Source organism: Scatophagus argus, chromosome 7 (genome assembly GCF_020382885.2).
Source record: "Scatophagus argus isolate fScaArg1 chromosome 7, fScaArg1.pri, whole genome shotgun sequence".
In the NCBI taxonomy this organism is placed as follows: Eukaryota; Metazoa; Chordata; class Actinopteri; family Scatophagidae; genus Scatophagus; species Scatophagus argus.
This window is the reverse complement of record NC_058499.1, coordinates 2,605,814-2,623,979: the sequence shown is the minus strand read 5'-3', so window position 1 is coordinate 2,623,979 and position 18,166 is coordinate 2,605,814. Positions and strand designations below refer to the sequence as shown.

The following is an 18,166-nucleotide window of genomic DNA, read 5'->3' as shown; positions in this document are numbered from 1 at the left end:
CAGTGATGCTGACTCAATCCAAAAGACAAAATTACAAGCTCTTTAGATCAGCAACCAAGTTTCATGAGTATCATCACGGTGTTTTACGATGTCTTTCAGACACATTAAATAAGCCTCAAATCAGTCATCTGTTGGACATGCATGGCTTGGTTTTTATCTGTTGGAGTTATACGTCTTGGCTGTTTATTCACTGTAGGCAGGTCGACTTGTTGGCTCCGGAGTCGGTCTCAGAGGCTGGGTGGTCTCAGGTTGAGGTAGCCTGTGTGTCTAGTGGATCTCTGTCCTTGTGTCCTTGTGTTCAAGTGTCCTTGAGCAAGGCGCTGAAGCATGACCTGCCCCTGACCTCACGCCCCTCTGGTTAAGGAGCACGCATGCATATGAAGCAACACATTTCTGATCAGTAGAGTGTGCGTTCTTATGTCTTATATCTTATCTTATTTTGGCTCTGCAGCACATTGGATTTAAAATGAAACAGCGACTATGAGGTTAAAGAGCAGACTCCCAACTTTAATTTTTGCATCCATATTTGGTGAGCAGTGTGGGACTCTGATCCTAAACATACAGACAAGGACGGTGGAAACAGTCATGAATGATTGGGTCTGTCCCCTGACCTCAATCCCACTGATCATGATGTGTTTCACTTGTTGAAGACTTAGGACAAAAATGTAGTTAAATGTGCAAAAAGTGACAGAGCACCAAAAGGCAAGGATCTGCACACACACACACACACACACACACACACACACACACACACACACTCACACACACACCCCAGTGCTGCTGCAACCCAGTTGTTACCTCGCCTGTTCTAGCTCACCTACAATCCATCAACATTGACTCAGTCAATCGGTTGAATCACCTGATCAATAGTGACATGAAGTTAACTGCCGACCACCCCGAACACCCCACACACACACACACACACACACACACTTCTTCTTTACTTAACCTTAGCATCAGTCATTACTGTGTGTCTCCAGTCAGGCAGTGGATTATCTTAGTCTCCTGGATGTATTATACACTCAATGTGTTGTCAAAGGGCAAGCACGCACAAGCACAAGCGAGCACATTTTGTGTTGTGAACTAGTTTGAACGTCGCTGCATGCGCCTTCATAGCAGGAAAATTTATTGCTGCTGTTGCTTGGCTGCAGACCACAACCAGGTACATAACACTGTTTCATACTGTGTATTACAAATTGTATACGCTTTAAGTCACAGCTAATCATTTAGGAAACGCCGCCGCTGTGTTTTTGGACTTTTCAGTTAATTTTGTACCATTCCAGACATCCACTGGTTTCGGTTCATTTTCTTATATGAAATGAAATCGAAACATAAAATGAACATCAAGTGATCATTAATGAACCCTGTGAAGTTTTCTTGTTCACCTCTTGTAAACAAACTCGTGTTTACATTCAGCCATTCACTGTGTCAGTGTTAAATTTATTTCCTTACTCATAAAACATTCACAAACCCAGTTTTTGAAAATGTTTTTGAAACATACTGTTCATTATTTATGTCCATGTTTATCTACACGAGTTGTCCTCTCCTTCCCCGCCTCTTTCTAAACCATTGCTTCGTTTCTTGGCGAGTTACCTCCACTTAAAGAGGAATAGCATCACCCATCTGCTCATGTGGGCACTTGTCCATCTTCCTGGATGTACTACAGAGCACCAGATATAAAATAAATGGGAATCTGCCCAATAAAATCTCACTCCATAGCGCCACTAGTGGTCATAAACTTGTAGTAGTAACAGGATCTTTGTAGAGGTGCCTCTTTAAATCAACTTCAGGTGCATTAACATACAATAATACATGATTTGCAGTCAAACAGCTCAGACTTGCAATCACACCATCTGCTCCTTCTAGGTCAGTACTGCATGTGTTTATTTTAAAGACACGAGCTGCAGTGAAGAGAACAACATGAGGAGTGACCTGCACTTAAGTCCTCAAAACAGATTCAAACCACCTTTGCAAATGCATGCAAATGCACGGCGGATGGGTGTTTGGCTACATCGGCACGGCCCTTACAGCTATCAGAGGTGGAGATCCACAGGGGAAAGTGAGGAATGCTGGGAGCTGAGTGGGGGTTCGGGGGGCAGAGCATATCTGACTCTCAGCGATCCGTGATGAATGGCTCTGGGATAACAGGGCATCAGCAGCTGGACGGAAGATGATCCCCTGACCCGCTGTGGCAGCCGGCCACGCAGCCGAGGCCTCCTCCCCGCTCCCCTCGGCCCCCACCTGCTACCAGCACCTGTGGGAAAGTGGAAGTCACATGAGTGACGCTGAAGAGGCTTTGTTATCCGGGACAGTGTTTTCATGGATGATCATTTAGTGCGATTAGTCCTGTCACAGTAACTACTTTGGTTGGATGATGTATTGTCCCAGAAGTCGTTGCAAAACTTCCTTGAACTCAACACAGCGTCAGAAGCAGTCCTGGGCTGTAAACTGATAGCTCACGGAGCCTGTTGAGCTACCGTGCACACTATCAAAGCAAAAATCATCCTGTTACAAATCAAACATCTCACGCCTCATGCTGCTCTGACTTGTAAGAGTGGTATTGTTCCTGAGTGACGAACGCTGTGCAAGCCTTTCTTTCCTGAAAACCCCAAACAGTAATTGTCTGTTTCTACCTCTTGACAGTGACTGTCGGCAGGAAAACTGTTGTTTTGATCACTGGGTGAGAGTGTATTGTTCCGTTATTAGACATTCCTTCCCCTTGACTCACTTGATTTCTGGGCCGACGTGAGGCATGACATCAGTTTTGTAAGAGGTACAGGAGCATCTCTCTGCTGTATAATTATCCCAGAATCATTCTGACTCTGCGTGGTACTTTGTGCACTTTTGGTATGTCTGCAGATAATATGATCTAAAAGTTGAAACTATGCCAACTTCGTGCTTTTGCAGCTGCAGTACTGTCCTCGCTCAGTGATCCCTTTTCAGTATCACCCAACTCAAACACAAAAATCTGCTGTTTCAAAATATGTTTGAGCACGAAAGATGGAGGCGGTTTGCAGCAGGTCGAGTGCTGATTCGCTGCAGCCAAAAGAGCTTTTATCTCAGTGTGACTGGAAAGCCGTTTTCCAGTTTCTCTTTTATTGCTGACAGTCTGACTCGAATCCTCTTCGAGTCCTCAGCTGCCAGGTTAAGAAACAAGCTGCAGCGACTAAACAACTGCCCATCTGCTGCTCGTGCTCCGAGCCTGGCGTTGAGTGATCTAATCATAGCACTGCTCATTAGATTTATGACTTGCATTCAGCGGCATATGGCAGGTAGGTTCTCTGTTATCATGAGGTTTGGGAGAGATAAGCACGGTCATAAATTCATAAAAAGGTGTAAACACTCAGAGGAGGCATATTTAAGCACACAGGAGGTTATTTTTGCCGTTCGCTCCACCAAACTGCGTGTTTCTGCTGGAAAACTCCCTGGATGAGGTTGAAAGCTCAGCGTAAGAGCATGTTTGAAGTCTTTAAGTGGTGGTTGTCAGTTCAGACGTAGCTCTTAACTCCAGTTTAGGCAGCGAGATATGATAAATGTTGTAATGATGAGTGGCTCTCTTTTCGGCTGTCGACGTGATGGAGCAGATCTGCTGTTTTTATTGTTTCTGTGGGGCCGCTTTTGTCTTCAGGCTGAAGAAATACTGACTTTTCTTCGCCGTGAGACGTTGAATTAAAGTACTGGTTACTGTGCTTGAGCACTTTTTTATATATTATGATATCTTTCCAGGTGCAGCTTGGAATATATCAGTAATTCCTATGAAAAAAGGCTCAGTCAACTCAAAGGAGAATCAGCGTTCAACAGCTGAACTGGCCTATTTATTTACTATTTAAAGAGCCCACACGGATATGAATAATAGATACACAAGCTGAATTCAACATTGAAGCTTTGAGCCAATACGATTCTTTGAACTAATGATTTCCCCATCATGTATACCAAAATTAGACTCAAACAGGTGTTGACCAAAGTATGTTAAGACTTTATTTTAAGGATTTATTAACCTTAATGAGGCTTTGTTCTCAATCTAGATCCAGAAGCTGCCAAAAGCATAGTTAACTGTGCCGAGTTAACTGTTAATGAGCGCTTAACAAAGTGTGTATTAATCATAGTAAAGCAACAAAAAGCACAGCGAGCTGTACAAGATTCTAATGTGTTCATAAACGTCTTCCATTATCACCAAAACGTGTCTCTGATGATATTATTAACACATGAAACTGTTAATAAGGACTTATAATGGCCTTGTTACCTGTTAATTAACACTTAAAACAGCGATCTTAATGTAAAGTATTCCAGCAGCCCTCCACCTCTCATATCAAAAACTTAATCTGATCTGACCCCCATGATGTGCTGGTGCCTGATGGTATCACTTAAAAAAAACAAAAAGACATGTAAGGCTGTTTTGGTGGGAAATGTGGCGTGTAGAGCGCCCCCAACATGAATGGCCCCCATTCCCATAAGTCTGTTGAGGGAGCAGGAACATTTGAGACTAAAAATAAAGAACAGCCACGGGTCAAAATTATCATCAGATTACTATTGATTCGAGAAAACCCACCGAATGCTGATTGCTTTTAAATTGAATCTTCGGCCTGATTGATTATAGTGTGCGTAATATAATTCCAGCTGGGAGACGCTTTTGACCAACAGTCATTTTAATTAGCCCGTCTGTTTTAATGAACAAGCTTTAAATGCTGCCTTGAAAAAACGCCAAACAAGCCGCCCCAGAGGCCCACTGGTCTGACAATATGCTGTTAAGGAATTCCTAATAATTCTTGATTATGAAATACAATAAATATCCAGTTATGTGACTTCCAAGATATATTTGGCTTTGCCACTCAGTTGTTTGGCCACTAGATAAGATAGTATTTCTTTTTATTTGCACGTAAGAAACTTGCACACACCACTGAATAAAAGAATGCGGAGATGAGCATGCAGCTTGTTGGAGGCCACTGCCAGGACAATGAAGACTTGATATAACATTAACATTGAGATGCCCTTGACTTCCAGTGGCGGGAAATGTTAATGCTTCAGCATACCAAGACATTGTGGACAATGCTATGCTTCCAACTTTGTGGCAACAGTTTGTTGAAGGCCCTTTTCTATTCCAGCATGACTGTGCCCCAGTGCACAAAGCAAAGCTCCATAAAGACATGGTTGGATGAGTTTGGTGTGGAAGAACTTGACTGGCCCACACAGAGCCCTGACCTCAACCCCATCCAACACCTTTGGGATGAACTGGAACGGAGATTGTGAGCCAGGCCTTTTGGTCCAACATCAGTGTGTGACCTCACAAATGCTCTACTGCATGAATGGGCACAAATTCCCACAGAAACACTCCAACATGTTGTGGAAAGCCTTCACAGAAGAGTGGAAGCTGTTAGAGCTGCAAAGCTGTCTGTGTGTTTACAATGAGACGTCATTAAAGTCCCTGTTGGTGTTATGGTCAGGGGTCCCAATACTTTTGTCTATATGGTGTAAACAAAGTTTACTGGTTTTACTTTTTTTAGTTGGTTTGACTTGTTATTATGTGTTGTCAGTGTGTAATTCTATCAGTGCTAGTTCTGTCCATCCAGCAGACCACACTCTGTACACGAGTACACAGTCAGTCAGTCAGTCCTTGTTGCTTCTTCAGATGTTGTTCCATTCTTTTTACATTATAGGTTTACTCTCTCTGCAGACACTCTGCCTTCTGCCTCAACGATCAACAAAGGACTTTACAGACCGAGCGGTTCAGCATGATGAACCTCTGACTTTCTCAGACGTGTTTGCATCAGTTGCCTTACAGCTAAACCACTGCAAACTGCATCAGACGAGCTTTGTGTCTGTGATATTTTCATGCATTCTTTGTAGCTTTTCAGTGACAGATGATGGGACCAGCAGCATCCTGACAATAGATGGACTTAATACTGTGAGTCTCTCAGCAGTGCTGCTGATTCAATGGATTCTGTTGTGGATGTCAGTGTTTTTTGGCCCCGTGTGCCCGAGCCTGCTCATGCCATCAGTAAGCTGGTGTTTGGTGGCTTCAGCTTTCCCTCTACGTGGTTCAGATGCAAAGAACAGCAGTGCTGGACTGGAGCTGGCACACAGTACATCAGCATAACTGTCATCTCCAAGTAATATTGTGTAGTGACGTGCTTCAAGGTGCTGCAGAGCATGTCACACCCCAGAAAAGATTATTTGACCTTTTAATCTTATTTTGGAAATCTGCAATTGACATTTTGTCCTTTAGAACCTGTAAGACAAAGCAAACATTCATCACTATTGGCAGCCAGAAAATGAATTAGCGTTCACTCGAAACCAAACTGTTTTTTTAACTCACTGCAGTGGATTAAGCTCTCAAACTATTTGCCATTTCACCTCCAGGGCATAAAGACATGCAAAAGATCCCACAAGTACAGGAGCAGAGTCTGGAGAAACGTAATTTCAGTATTTAGTAATCAAAGTAAAGACTGTGGATCTGAGAGAAAACCCAAAGAATTTTAAAGACTTTGTCACGTCCAAACTTTCACTTTCTAAAATATGAATCTTTTGCATTGGAGTTGTGATCTGCAGGCAGATGGTTGCAGAAAGTTTTGTTTCATGTGATACGGGAAAATTATCTGTCAAACTTTATGCCACACAAGAAGCCAAGTCTCGTTGCCCAATATCACAAATCTACCTCGAGAGCCTTTGCGTTCTGTCGCCTTCGCTCCTCAGATCTGACATAAAATTAACATAAAATTATTAGCAGGGAGACACGACTGCCCTCTCTGAGGTTTTTCACCACAGAAGGGGCAGATTGCGTCCCACATGCCCGAGCCTGTCCATGCCATCGCTAAGCTGGGTGCAGAACCCAGCGGTGCGCTCAGCGGGCGGGCAGGTCTCTACGGGAATCAACAAAAGAATGAAAATACTAACTTCTTGTCCTGTCCTGTTTCACGCCGTGTGTGTGTGTTTGTAAAGAGACCGAGATTCGATCTGATGTGTTTTTGTAACCTGCATCCATCACATAACACACACACATACACCTCACAGATTGTCACGTGTGTGCTCACAGGTACAAACACAGCAGAGTTGGACAGGTTGTTGATGGATCAGGTTGTTTGTTGGAGTGTCAGATCAGCTGACCACTGCAGCATCACATCTGTGAAAACAGTAAATTACTGCAAAATCACAGCAGGTTTCATTTAAACTCTTAGTGGGTGAATCATCAGTTCGCTGACTGAAAATCAATCACAAACTATTTCCATGCTTCACTCGTTGCAGCTCCTCCTGTGAATATTTTCTGGTTTTCTCACTTAAAACACCTAAAAATGCAGCTCTGATAATTATGAATAACATATTTAGAAGTTTATCCCGTGACAAACGACTAAACGTGATGTCTTCATGTTGTATGCACAGATCTCAGTAGCCCCCCGCCCGTCTCCACCCACAAGCTTCATCAAAGACACAAAGCTCATTTAATTCAGCAGCTTAATTATCTCCCAAACTGTTTGTGTAACATGTGTAACGTTTTCTTCGTCGACACCTCGTAGCTACAAAACTAAAACGTAAGACAAATCAACTTCCTGCTTGACCGACATGTTGGCTCGTACTTTCTGTGTCAGGTGGATGGAAAAATGTTCACTCTGGGAGTTTGACCCTCAGATTAACAGATTCTCTGAATTTCTGTTTCACTTTTTGCAGCTTTACAAGTGAAAACACAAGGCGTCTCTGCCATCTTTTTAAACACAGTGAAAGCGTGTGAAACTCTGCCTGACAGAACTCACGTTTCGTTGCCACACGAGGTGGAAATGCTCAGCCTTCACTGCGTATTTCACTCATTATATGTCTCGTCAGAACTTTACTTTTACCTTTTAATGGAGGGTCCATTTGATTTTCCATGATGTCAAACTGAATATCTTTTGGTTTTTGACTGTTTAACATAAATGAAAATATCCATTAAATAATCATTTCACTGTTAACTTCAGTTTGTCATTGGATAGTTTCAGTGTCGGAAAGCCCAACTGAAAACAGAAACAGAGGCTGGTGCGAGCTGCTGTTCGTTTAATGCAGCATCATGGAAAGTGACTGGCATTGTGCTGATGTGTTGTCAGCGTGCCCTCCGCCCCTCCACCCTCAGGTGGGCCGCTGCGTCACCTGGCAGCCGTGTCCAGGCAGGTTCCTCTGCGTGAGGAGGAGCTCGGTCATCGCCCACATCCAGCTGCACAGCACATCAGGGGAAGAGAAAAAAACCATAAAAACATGTACTTTTTCACGGCTAATGTGACGTGGCGAGCCGCATGTTGCTTTGCCCTGTAATGGATCGTTCACCTTCAATGATTTTTCTTACTGATGGCCAGATTTGATAATTCTTTGATAGTGGAGGATAAAGCTGTCGTGCACGGCTTTCAGCGACTTTATTTCAACATCGCCCGTTCGCCTCGGTAGCATCGGGTCAGTGTGAGCCTGCAGGCATTTCCTGGACGATTTTCTACATGATTTCACATTCACTCAATGTCAGTGTTTGGCTTTCAATCCACAAAGTTAATCATTAGTCCAGCAGTTTGGTTAGTTGTTTTGCTGGAAAGCTGGAAGTGTGTGTAAATCCCTTTGCATGGGCTTTTGTATGCACATCTTATCTTTGTTCCCGAGATAAAGAGTGGAGTAGTAAATATGCAAACCGTCGGTGCCTGCAAGCTGTCTCACAATAAGCAGGGTGGGAAATTACCATCAGCCAAATACTGTTAAATTTAGGACGCGTCTGATAAGATTTTCACTGCTAACCACCGCTCTGTCAGATAATCAACCAGTTTTTGTTATTTTTTCTTCTCTTCTCGGTTGTCACTTTCAGTCCAGCCTTTGAAATGTGAGATCTGCTTTTTTGCTTCATGTTGACGTAAATTGTTGATGCTTGGGTTTTGAGTTTTAGTGGCACAAAAGCAATTTAATGATGTCAAGCCAGGCCTCTGATTTTTCTTCTTTTTCCCTATTCTTACTGTTTTACAATCGTTTGCTTAAGAATTTCTTGATTCATTGTCTAAACAAAATCATCATTTGTAACTGCTGGAAGCTTTCAAACACATGTGGTGAATTTTGAAATCTGCCCCTCGCTGTGGTTGACTGTTGGATGAAATGCTGATCACTGTGGCCAAGTCATCTTTTTGTTTTGACACTGTCTTGCAAATTAGATACTTTCCTCCAATACCATCCTGCAGACAGATTCATCTCTGATTAGATTTCTTAAGTGCTTTCCTTACCAGCGTGAAGGCGCTTGCCAGCAGTGCCAGAAGCCATCTGTGATACACTTGTTTAGTGTCAAATATGGAGGAGCTTTGCTCCGCTGAGCTTATGAGTCAAAGCCCCCGAGCTATTTCCTAATCAGTGGCATGCCTCCTACCCTTCTATTTCATCACATGGTGATATCCTGCTCTCTACTGAAATGAGGCGTGCGGATGCTTATCTGGCATCCTCTGTGCCCTCAGTGAAGAACCAAAAGCAGTCGCCTTTTCTCCTGCTGGCGTCCTCAGCGGCGGCCTCGTCTCGACCCCGGATCACTCTCATTTCCTCGGCTCGGGATCCTTCAAGCTTTGTCATGAGGTCTGAGTCTGAGACTCGTAATCACAAAGGTCACCAGAGCAGCAAATGGGCTTGCAGCCACAGACAGAAATGAGATCTTACCTGATCTGCATGTTTCTTAAGCTTCAGTACTTGTAAGAAGGAGCACATGAATAAGACAGATTACAGAAAGAAACACGGCAAGAAACTTTTGGCCAGCTCATCCTGCGAGCGTATGTTAAAGGAACGATCTGGAAGATCTCGGTTCTGTTCACTCTGGCAGCACCTGTGGTGAAATGCAGTAACTGCAGGTGTGTTTTTGCACCTCACTTCCCAGAGATCCAATCAGTGTTGCCTGTGTGACGTCTCTGGATTTGCACGTGTGTTTGAAGATTCGTCTGCTGTCATTGATTTTCCTTTTCTTTGTCTGTGAGGACATAGTAGTCATTTACTCGAAATTCATGTCGATGCACGAGGGAGGGACTGCTCTGGAATCTGGTTTGGGGTGCTTGCTTGCAGGGAGCACGTCTCTCCTAAAACTTTGACCTTGTGACTGAATAATCAACAGATTTTGCCTTGAGATGTTGAATTAAACATGCTGCTGCACCATAAATGAACTTCCATTTTACCATCATTGTGTCAGGGTCAAGTAAGATCATCTGCATGTCTAGATACCCCCAGAGGTAAGTGAGAAAGTGAACTGACCCTTTAATCTGCTACCTACCACCGTTTCACCATACTTCCTGAATACACAGAAAACCAGTGAAGTAACCTCCACTTTTTAACCAACGCTTCATTCCAGCAGAAGGTCTCACCTCAGATGAGGACTAATCCCCCCTGTTGCATTCAGCCAGTAATCCCCCACACAATGAAAGCAAAGGATTGTGCCTGCATGTGTGCTCAGGTAATGGAGGCAGATAGAGAGGAAACTGTGTGGCTTTTATCGCCCTGCTGGGCTCCCAAACAATGCAGCACAAACAGAGAAGCTATCAAGTCAATCCCTCGGACACCGCAGATATTGTCTCCTGCATACTTTGATCTTATCCTCCCGTCGGTGATCCCTGCTTGAATCATAACAGGAAGAGGACAAGCTCACACCTGAGGAGGCTGAGTAGCTCTTCTCGCAACTGAACGCCGTGTTTTACGGTTAAAAGCTTGATGTTGTCAGCAGCTGGACGCTGCTAAGATTTTTTTTATTTTGGGGGGGGGGGGGTTAAAGAGTCTTAAAAATAGCTTCAGACATGCTTTCCCAAAACAGCTATTTTTAGTTTTATGGGAATTTAGAATTAGTTGTTGTTAAGTTTGTTTTTGTTGTTAGGATGATTACCAGGTTTTTCAGGTCAAGAAATCATAGTTAATGTTCGGTTACATCACGGCCCTCCAGCCTGCTCATGGAGTTGGGCCCTCATCTTGAAGTCAGCACACTGAGATCCTCCAGAGTCCTGAGCATTAAACTTTCTGGCTTCAGGCCTGGCGGCTCAGTAAGTGAACACTAGCAGATGCAGCAAAATTATTCACAACCCGATCCCTGAAGATCTTTGATATATGTGTACAAGTGTGCGGGAAGGAGGTTGAGAAACACTGCAAAGCCAGATGCCAACTTCCTGGAGATTTACAAGTGTGAAAAAGTAGCACAGTGAGGCATTGTTGCGCTCATGGTCAGCTCCCTGAGGACAGAGGAGACGCTGATTTGTCTTTTGTTTGCTTCGTCATGCAGAACAGAGACTCCAAAGCACACGAATGGCTGCCACCTGCGAGCTGTCACGACATGCAGTGAAATATTTTATGGTGACTTCATAAAGATCGGCTTCTATAAAAGCCACGTCTGTTTTCTGATTTTTTTTTTTTTTTTGATGAGGTTTTGGCTGTTTGAGTTTTCATGGGATTTCACGATTATATTTAGCTCTGTCGGTTTCCATGCAAAGCTGCTGGAATATTACGTTTGCTTTTCTGTGCCACTTGGTGAGAAGGGACAAATATGAAAGGTTGTGCAGCTGAGCAATAAAAAGTTCATTCCCTGTGAAGAGCACTTGCAGACTCCCTCTCTCGCGCTGTTGCCGGCGCTCTGCAGTCGCTTGTATTTTTCATCATCTGGCTCTGATCTGAGATCTGCTTTGAGTATGAGCGCAGCGTTTCTGCCAGCACAAGGCCTGCCAGTGATCTCATCCTGTCCAGGACCGTGCTGAGTTGAGGAGGCCCGCGTGCACAGACCTTATGTTGACCCACGGTCAATAAGCTGCCTTGCTGCTGAGGCGCAGGCCTGTGCTGTTTACAACCTGAGGTTATCTGGCTGCTCCTCAACGGCTGCTGTTGGGCTGCAGCGCTCCAGCTGCTGGTCGCCTGCCTTACCTCATAGATGAGCCCCCACCCCTTTGCTCTGTCTCCAAGATAGAAAATCGCCTCTCGGGTTTGGAAAAAAGAAAAATCAGAGGCAGAGAGAGCCACTTATAGTCATGAGGACAGTGTGCTTTAAATGGTAGCGAGAAGGCCTGAGGAGCTGTTTTTGGCTGTTTCTCCCTCGCAGAAATCTTCACTGTGAAGATTCTGCCAAGTATCTGCAATGCTTGATGGATTTGATTATTTCAGACTGCTGGGAATCAGGAATTCTTGCTGAATAACTTTGAAAAATGTCTGTTTGTATCTGTGCATATCCTCGCTTCAAATCAAACATGGTCCTCCTCGCCGATCATGCTGACACCTTCAGTGAAGCCGTTATGGCTGTGCAGCTGTAGCAATCAACGGGAGAGGCTAATGTTAATAAAGTCATCTGCGTAGATGATTGGTGCTAACTCTCCGAAGCAGCCTCAACACTAAATCACCCCCCGCCTCCTCTTACGTTCATGTGTTTCTGTAATTAAGAGCACATGTAGGAATGGCAGCTGCTTTGGTAAATACGACCGATCGCTCCGCTTAGCTGTCAGGCAGGAGATTGATCTGACCTCAGAAAGACATTAATGCTCTAAAATAATGTCCTGGGTGAATACTGTGCAGGCTGAAAAAGCAAAGCACGATGTGACGCTCGCTTGCACCGTGCAAATTAGCCAGCGACCTCACTCATCTGGTTACAGTGCAGTCAGGAAATATTAAAACAGGATGTTCAGAGGTGTTCACGTCCATATTCATTCACATTATACTTGTGGTCCTTTCTACCCTTAGGGACTATATGAAAAGCACTGCAGTACCATTTATCTAATGTGCATATAATCAGTGGTGATCTATTTATCACTCAGTTTTATTTGTCCAAGCTTCAAGACTTGCACCTCTGACTGACAAAAATGAGGGGAATGAAGGGAAACTTCTTCCAGTGAGGACAGTGGATCATTCTGAGTAACAAGGACATGTTTTCCCAGCTAACTACGCTGAAGGCTGAAATATCAGAGAAAGACCTGGACAACCTAAGCCAAACCATCAGTGGGACTAGACCTAAAACGCATGAAAGCATCCCAACCGCAAAGTCATTGTTTCAGATTCCTGACCACTGGCTCGGGAGCATTAGGAATAGTAGGACTGTGGCTATTTGAGCAATGACCACCTTGCCCACAACAGACAGGAAACTGATTTTAAACTGCGAGAGGCTGTGAAAGCACAAGATTAGTGTGATTAGCTCTTCACCATCCTTTTAATCAACTATCTTGCTGCATGAAAACGCTTTGAAAGTTTGGGTGAGAGCTTGTGAGCTTCAGGGGAGGCAGAGGAGGTAAAATGACTGTTTGGCCTGCATAATTACAGTCTAGCCTTTATTTCAGAAGTGATACCCCCACCCACTGCGTACAACACTGATATAAAAGCAGCTTACAATAAAAAACAATAGTCGGAAGGCTGAATTTATAATGACACAGAAAGAAAAGAATTTGGTTGGTTTTTGTAGGCATCTTAACAAAAGTTTGTTCATAGAATAAGCTTTCAGTCCTGCAATAACCATCACGAGGGCTTCAGCATCCTCACAGCAGATGTCACAAATATCGACATTACCTCAGTATTTAAACAAATAAAAGTCAGACAGAAACGCGTGAGTCCTGTGGGAACGTTTTACTGTACGTTTCATCCGTAAAAGTGCAAGCCAAGCATGACAAGCCAAGGGTTTATATGGCGTAACGTATCTCATATGTCAGGGGCTTTTATGAAACACCTTGCAGGGATGTAACCTTCATCGTCAATGGAAAAACAAGCCAGAAATTTGCCTTACTGAACGATTTTCAAGAAAAATATTCTGTCTCAATATCTTATCTCTATCTGTAAGAATTCATTAAGGAGTTGACCTTTCTAATCTCCTTTGATCTGCAGACTGCAACCTCAGCTGCTGTGTCAGTCTGACCAAAATGTGCATTTTTGCAGGACAACTCTGGAAAGCTCATCTGAAGAATGTGCTGCTGAAGTGGAATCAAAGAGGTTCTCAGACAGAGCAGAAATAGTGTCTTTTGGACCCCGATCACCAAACTCAGCAGTCCATCATTCTTCCCCTTGTTTTGAATCGCATAAATCCCAGATCTCTGCGAAGAAGAGAAAGATATGTTGATACACACAGAAAAATAAGACGTTGTGTCAAGCGACGATGAAAAATCATCCCTAACTGTGTTCTCAGAGATGATATTTTAGTCTGTTATTGGCGGCAGAGGAGGCGGAGGATGCAGGATCATCATTCATCCAGCCAGGTTTGGTACAGTTAGGGTGATTTAGTGGCACTGAGAGGCTGGAAGCTGCATTGTTAACTGTTAAAATGGACCGAGCATGTGTGTGTGTGTGTGTGTTTGTGTTTGTGCGTGTGTCTAGGGAGGTAAAGGAAACAGAAAAAATGAGAGGAAGGTGGTTGGTCAAGAGAAGAATTGAAGGAGGGTGGGGAGAGAAGGTGGACGACGGGCCTCAAGTTGACTCTGGCTGGAGGAAAGGAGGAGAGACAGTCTGCTGAACATCTAACAATGTTTTATTTTCAGTATCAGGACTGAACAAGAGAACGTCCCTCTGCCAGTGCGGTGTGAGAATTCTTGGTTTTAAGGAGGAGATTGTGCACAGGAAGTGATTTGTTTTATTAGAAAAATAAACAAAGAAATCAGACCAGTATCTGTGAGAGAATCTGGACGGCTGTAGTTTGCATTGCTGTGGGCACCAAATAAAGCAAAATTAGGTAGGCAAAGGGTGTCCTTTGCCACTTCTTCCCTGGGAAAGACTTTCCCAGCACAGGCTCAAAATGGTCCTGAAGTAAGCATGAATTCTGAAATGTAAATTACATGTTGTGAGCATGAATTATGCAAAAAAGGCGCATTCCTACACAGGAAAGGACACAATATCTCACCGTGGGCACCAGGGATTTCCTCTGTGTGGAGCGGTCAGCTAATGGTCAAGGATGTCTTTGGTTAAAAAAAGAACTCCAGCAATGTGGTGTTGCAGCTGTGTAAGGACGGACTCATGAGAGACAGATTTCATTTGAGAAAAAGTCAGACTGAAGTGACAGAGCCTGAGTTATCCTCACTTTTATTCCTGAGCGTGGTTAATAATCCAAATAATGTGCACGTCGTACCACTGATGTGCTTCATTCACAAAGCAGAGACCTTTCAGTAGTTGCCACTTGCAGCCTCAGATCCTGGCAAATGACAGTTGTGGAATTTTACACGAAGGACGTCTTTTGGAAACCAGTGATTTTAGAAACCTCCAGTTTGCTGCATCGCTGCACCGAGACGGCCACACTAAGTGACACCATAATGACCGTCATTTCCAGAGCAGAGCGTCTATTTTGGAAAACACTCATACATGCTGAGTGAACATCTATCTTATATCTTATGTCCACTGCCTGTGGACTTAACAGGCTGTTTGCTGCGAAGCATCAGAGGAAACAGGAAGTTAACTAATTATCATTGTAAAGTGTGTCCTGATCCATCACAGGCTCGGTTTGTTTGGGGTTTGAAATGAGGTTTCCAAAGTTACAGTGAGTCTTTGGAAATTTCCCCCATCTGACTAAAATATTTTCTATCAATATTATCTGCACTATATAAGGTTGCATCGACAACAGCGGCTTTATTCGACCATTGTACTACTTCACCACAAACATCCAGGCCGAGATGTCCAGATTTCATGAAGACAAAATGTCCCTGCAGTCTCCTTCTATACATATTTGCTATGTTGTTTATGGAGTCTAATTTTACTATAATGTCCACATGTTGTTCTGTCTGTCCTCTGTTGGATGTGTTTATGTGTGAGGCCATCTTTCTGCCCACCTCAGGGCCCCTTTGTAAACAAAGCTGTAGTCCTGCCTGGCGTCTGGGGGGCCACTCGAGGGCGAGGCCAACTGCTCTGTGAGCACCCAGAGTCTGTCCTCGCCTCATTGTCAGCTTCTCTCACTCCTTCACTCACTGTCCCTTAGACCCTGACAGGACCCCACAGCAACACACACACATGCAAACACACATGAACACATGGCTGCGTGTGCCTGGCGCGACCAGCCACCTGTGTACTGTGTAGACACACACACACACACACATGTCACGGTCATTACAGCTACTGAGGCTCAGGTTGCACAGTGACGTGCAGGTGGAGTACTGTAGTGTGTGTCCCCACATTACTGTAACAATAACCCCCCTCAACACACACACACACACACACACACACACACACATACACACAGACCTATATGTGCAATCCACATTCCTTTGCATTTCTCTTTCTTTCAAAAATGCATTTCCACACACCCTGACGACAACAAAACCTCTCCGCTGTCTGGAGCTCACAATTGCACATGCAATCCGGAGGTCGAAGGTCTGTTATTCCAGTGCGAGAGCCAGCTGAGCGTCCAGCAATGGGACAGACTCCACGGGTTTGTGCATGTGTGCAACCCTGCTAGCTCGGGGCTAAGCCTCCGCAACACAGTGTGTATTTTTGTACATTAGCAAGAGCGCCTTTAGCCTATTTTTGCCCAGCACTGACATTGTTTGTGTCCAAACTCTCTCCTGCCAGTAACCCAGTCCATGGTTTATAATTCAGGCATTAGTGAGTCTATTCACACGGGACCCAGGGGCCACAGTGTGAGTATGAAAACGACATTAAGCCACGCGGATCGCCTTTCACCCCTCTCTTGACTTTTCTGAGCGGTGCCGCGGGGTTTAGGAGCTCCACGACACCGAAACCCTATCGCCATGCCGTTGTTTTGCGGACAATAGCTGCTGGTTAAGTATGGGGCAAAAGGTGTACAATATTCCACAGATCTGCCCCCCGGTGCCTGTTCTACAGCTGAAAGACACATGCAAAAAAATGACCTGAAAGATGTAGAACATCAGGAACATTTTGCCAGAACCATAAATCTTCCAAAAGATGAATGCAAGAGAAGGGTAAAAATGTTTTAAACTCAACAAGTCAGTATCAACAGACAGTTCATTGGTCAGTTACTCGGTGATTAATCCTTATGCCTCCGTGTGATTGTCAGCATGACGTCCTCCAAAACCCTCTGTCTCCGTGCCAAGACACGGCCAGCGGAGCTTCAAACGAAGCTTGTCAAAACAGTCTTTCCACTGTCCAATTTCAGTGCCTTGATCATCAGGAATACCTTAGCAGAGGCCGAGGAATGCCTCCGAGAACCTTCCAGTCCTCCCTCCCATCGTGCTGCTTTGCTTCAACAAACACCCCAAAGTCCTGTTTGTTTGCTCTGAAAATAATCAGCCCGGGTCCTGTTTTTGAGCCGCGTGGCTTAATCTCCACAGCAATGACATCTCAGCCTGCTGTAGTTTGGAGAAGTGTGAAGAGCTTTGGCAGATTCACAGTTTCTGGGTAAAGGTAGACATTATTAAGGTGTACTCACATGCCCAAACACACACAGATTCACACATCAAAAGCAACCTGTCCGCCATGTTTGAAGAAGAGGAGGTGTTTCTTCCACCTTAGCTCTCTGACTTAGTCAAACCCCCATCCCTTGCTACGTGTCCTTATCTTTGTCCCATTTCAAATTAGTTTCAGCCACTGCCATTCCTGATCCGTTTTGAGCTATTTCTCCACTCTTAAACACCAAGTAATTCAGCACAGATCAGCTGGCTGCACAACCTCACAGCTGTGCGTTTGGCATAAAAACATCCAACCTTTCTGCCAGCTTTCAATTTCCTCCACATAACTTAACTGTTGCCTCTCTAACTGCAGCCACTGGCCTTGAGGACATTTAATTTAACCAAGCTTTGTTTCTGCGTGCTTGTCAGTTAGCCAGGTTTGTCTTCGTGAGGTAGCATTCGTCTCGGTTATGTGTTGTCCCCTCATTTATTACTGCGCCATTGTTCTCCTCATCTTCAAAGCTGCCCTTTGAGATCTAAATTAAACAAATGATGCAGCATGTTTCACACAAACCACAAATAATGGCCTTGTGACCCGGGCAGTGCTTTAGCTGGAGAGATCATGAGTCTGTGGGTGATTAAATCCAACTTGTTTGATGCAACAAAATGATTTTACCCATCGAGTCATCATAAAAGGTCAACACTAAGGTCACAGACACAAACACTGTGAGGAAGGTTTCCTGCTAAAACTGCACCACTGGTTCTGTGAGCCCCCACCCCTCTTGTGACTTCAGTAAAGAGGTCATCATCCATTGAACCTGAGAAAACAACAGAAAGCTCAGACCTGGTCAGGCAGCCAGGTCAAGGACCTTAAGAGCCAGAAGAGGCCCGCCACGCTGTGGGTCATTAATAAT

General features: G+C 44.3%; 1 protein-coding gene and 2 long non-coding RNA genes across 4 annotated transcripts in view; 1 reads left to right on the top strand and 2 right to left on the bottom strand.

Annotated features, from left to right (window-relative positions):
• Positions 1-18,166, top strand: part of met (MET proto-oncogene, receptor tyrosine kinase) — a 60,347-nt gene that overhangs the window by 3,561 nt on the left and 38,620 nt on the right. The window lies entirely within an intron of this gene.
• Positions 1,956-9,343, bottom strand: LOC124061583. The gene is made up of 3 exons (XR_006843777.1): positions 9,213-9,343; positions 8,113-8,176; positions 1,956-2,254 (listed from the first exon to the last, which is right to left on the bottom strand). It is a non-coding gene; the product is annotated as an uncharacterized LOC124061583 (long non-coding RNA).
• LOC124061584 lies at positions 13,866-15,090 on the bottom strand. Its single transcript, XR_006843778.1, has 3 exons — positions 14,978-15,090; positions 14,801-14,895; positions 13,866-14,000 (listed from the first exon to the last, which is right to left on the bottom strand). It is a non-coding gene; the product is annotated as an uncharacterized LOC124061584 (long non-coding RNA).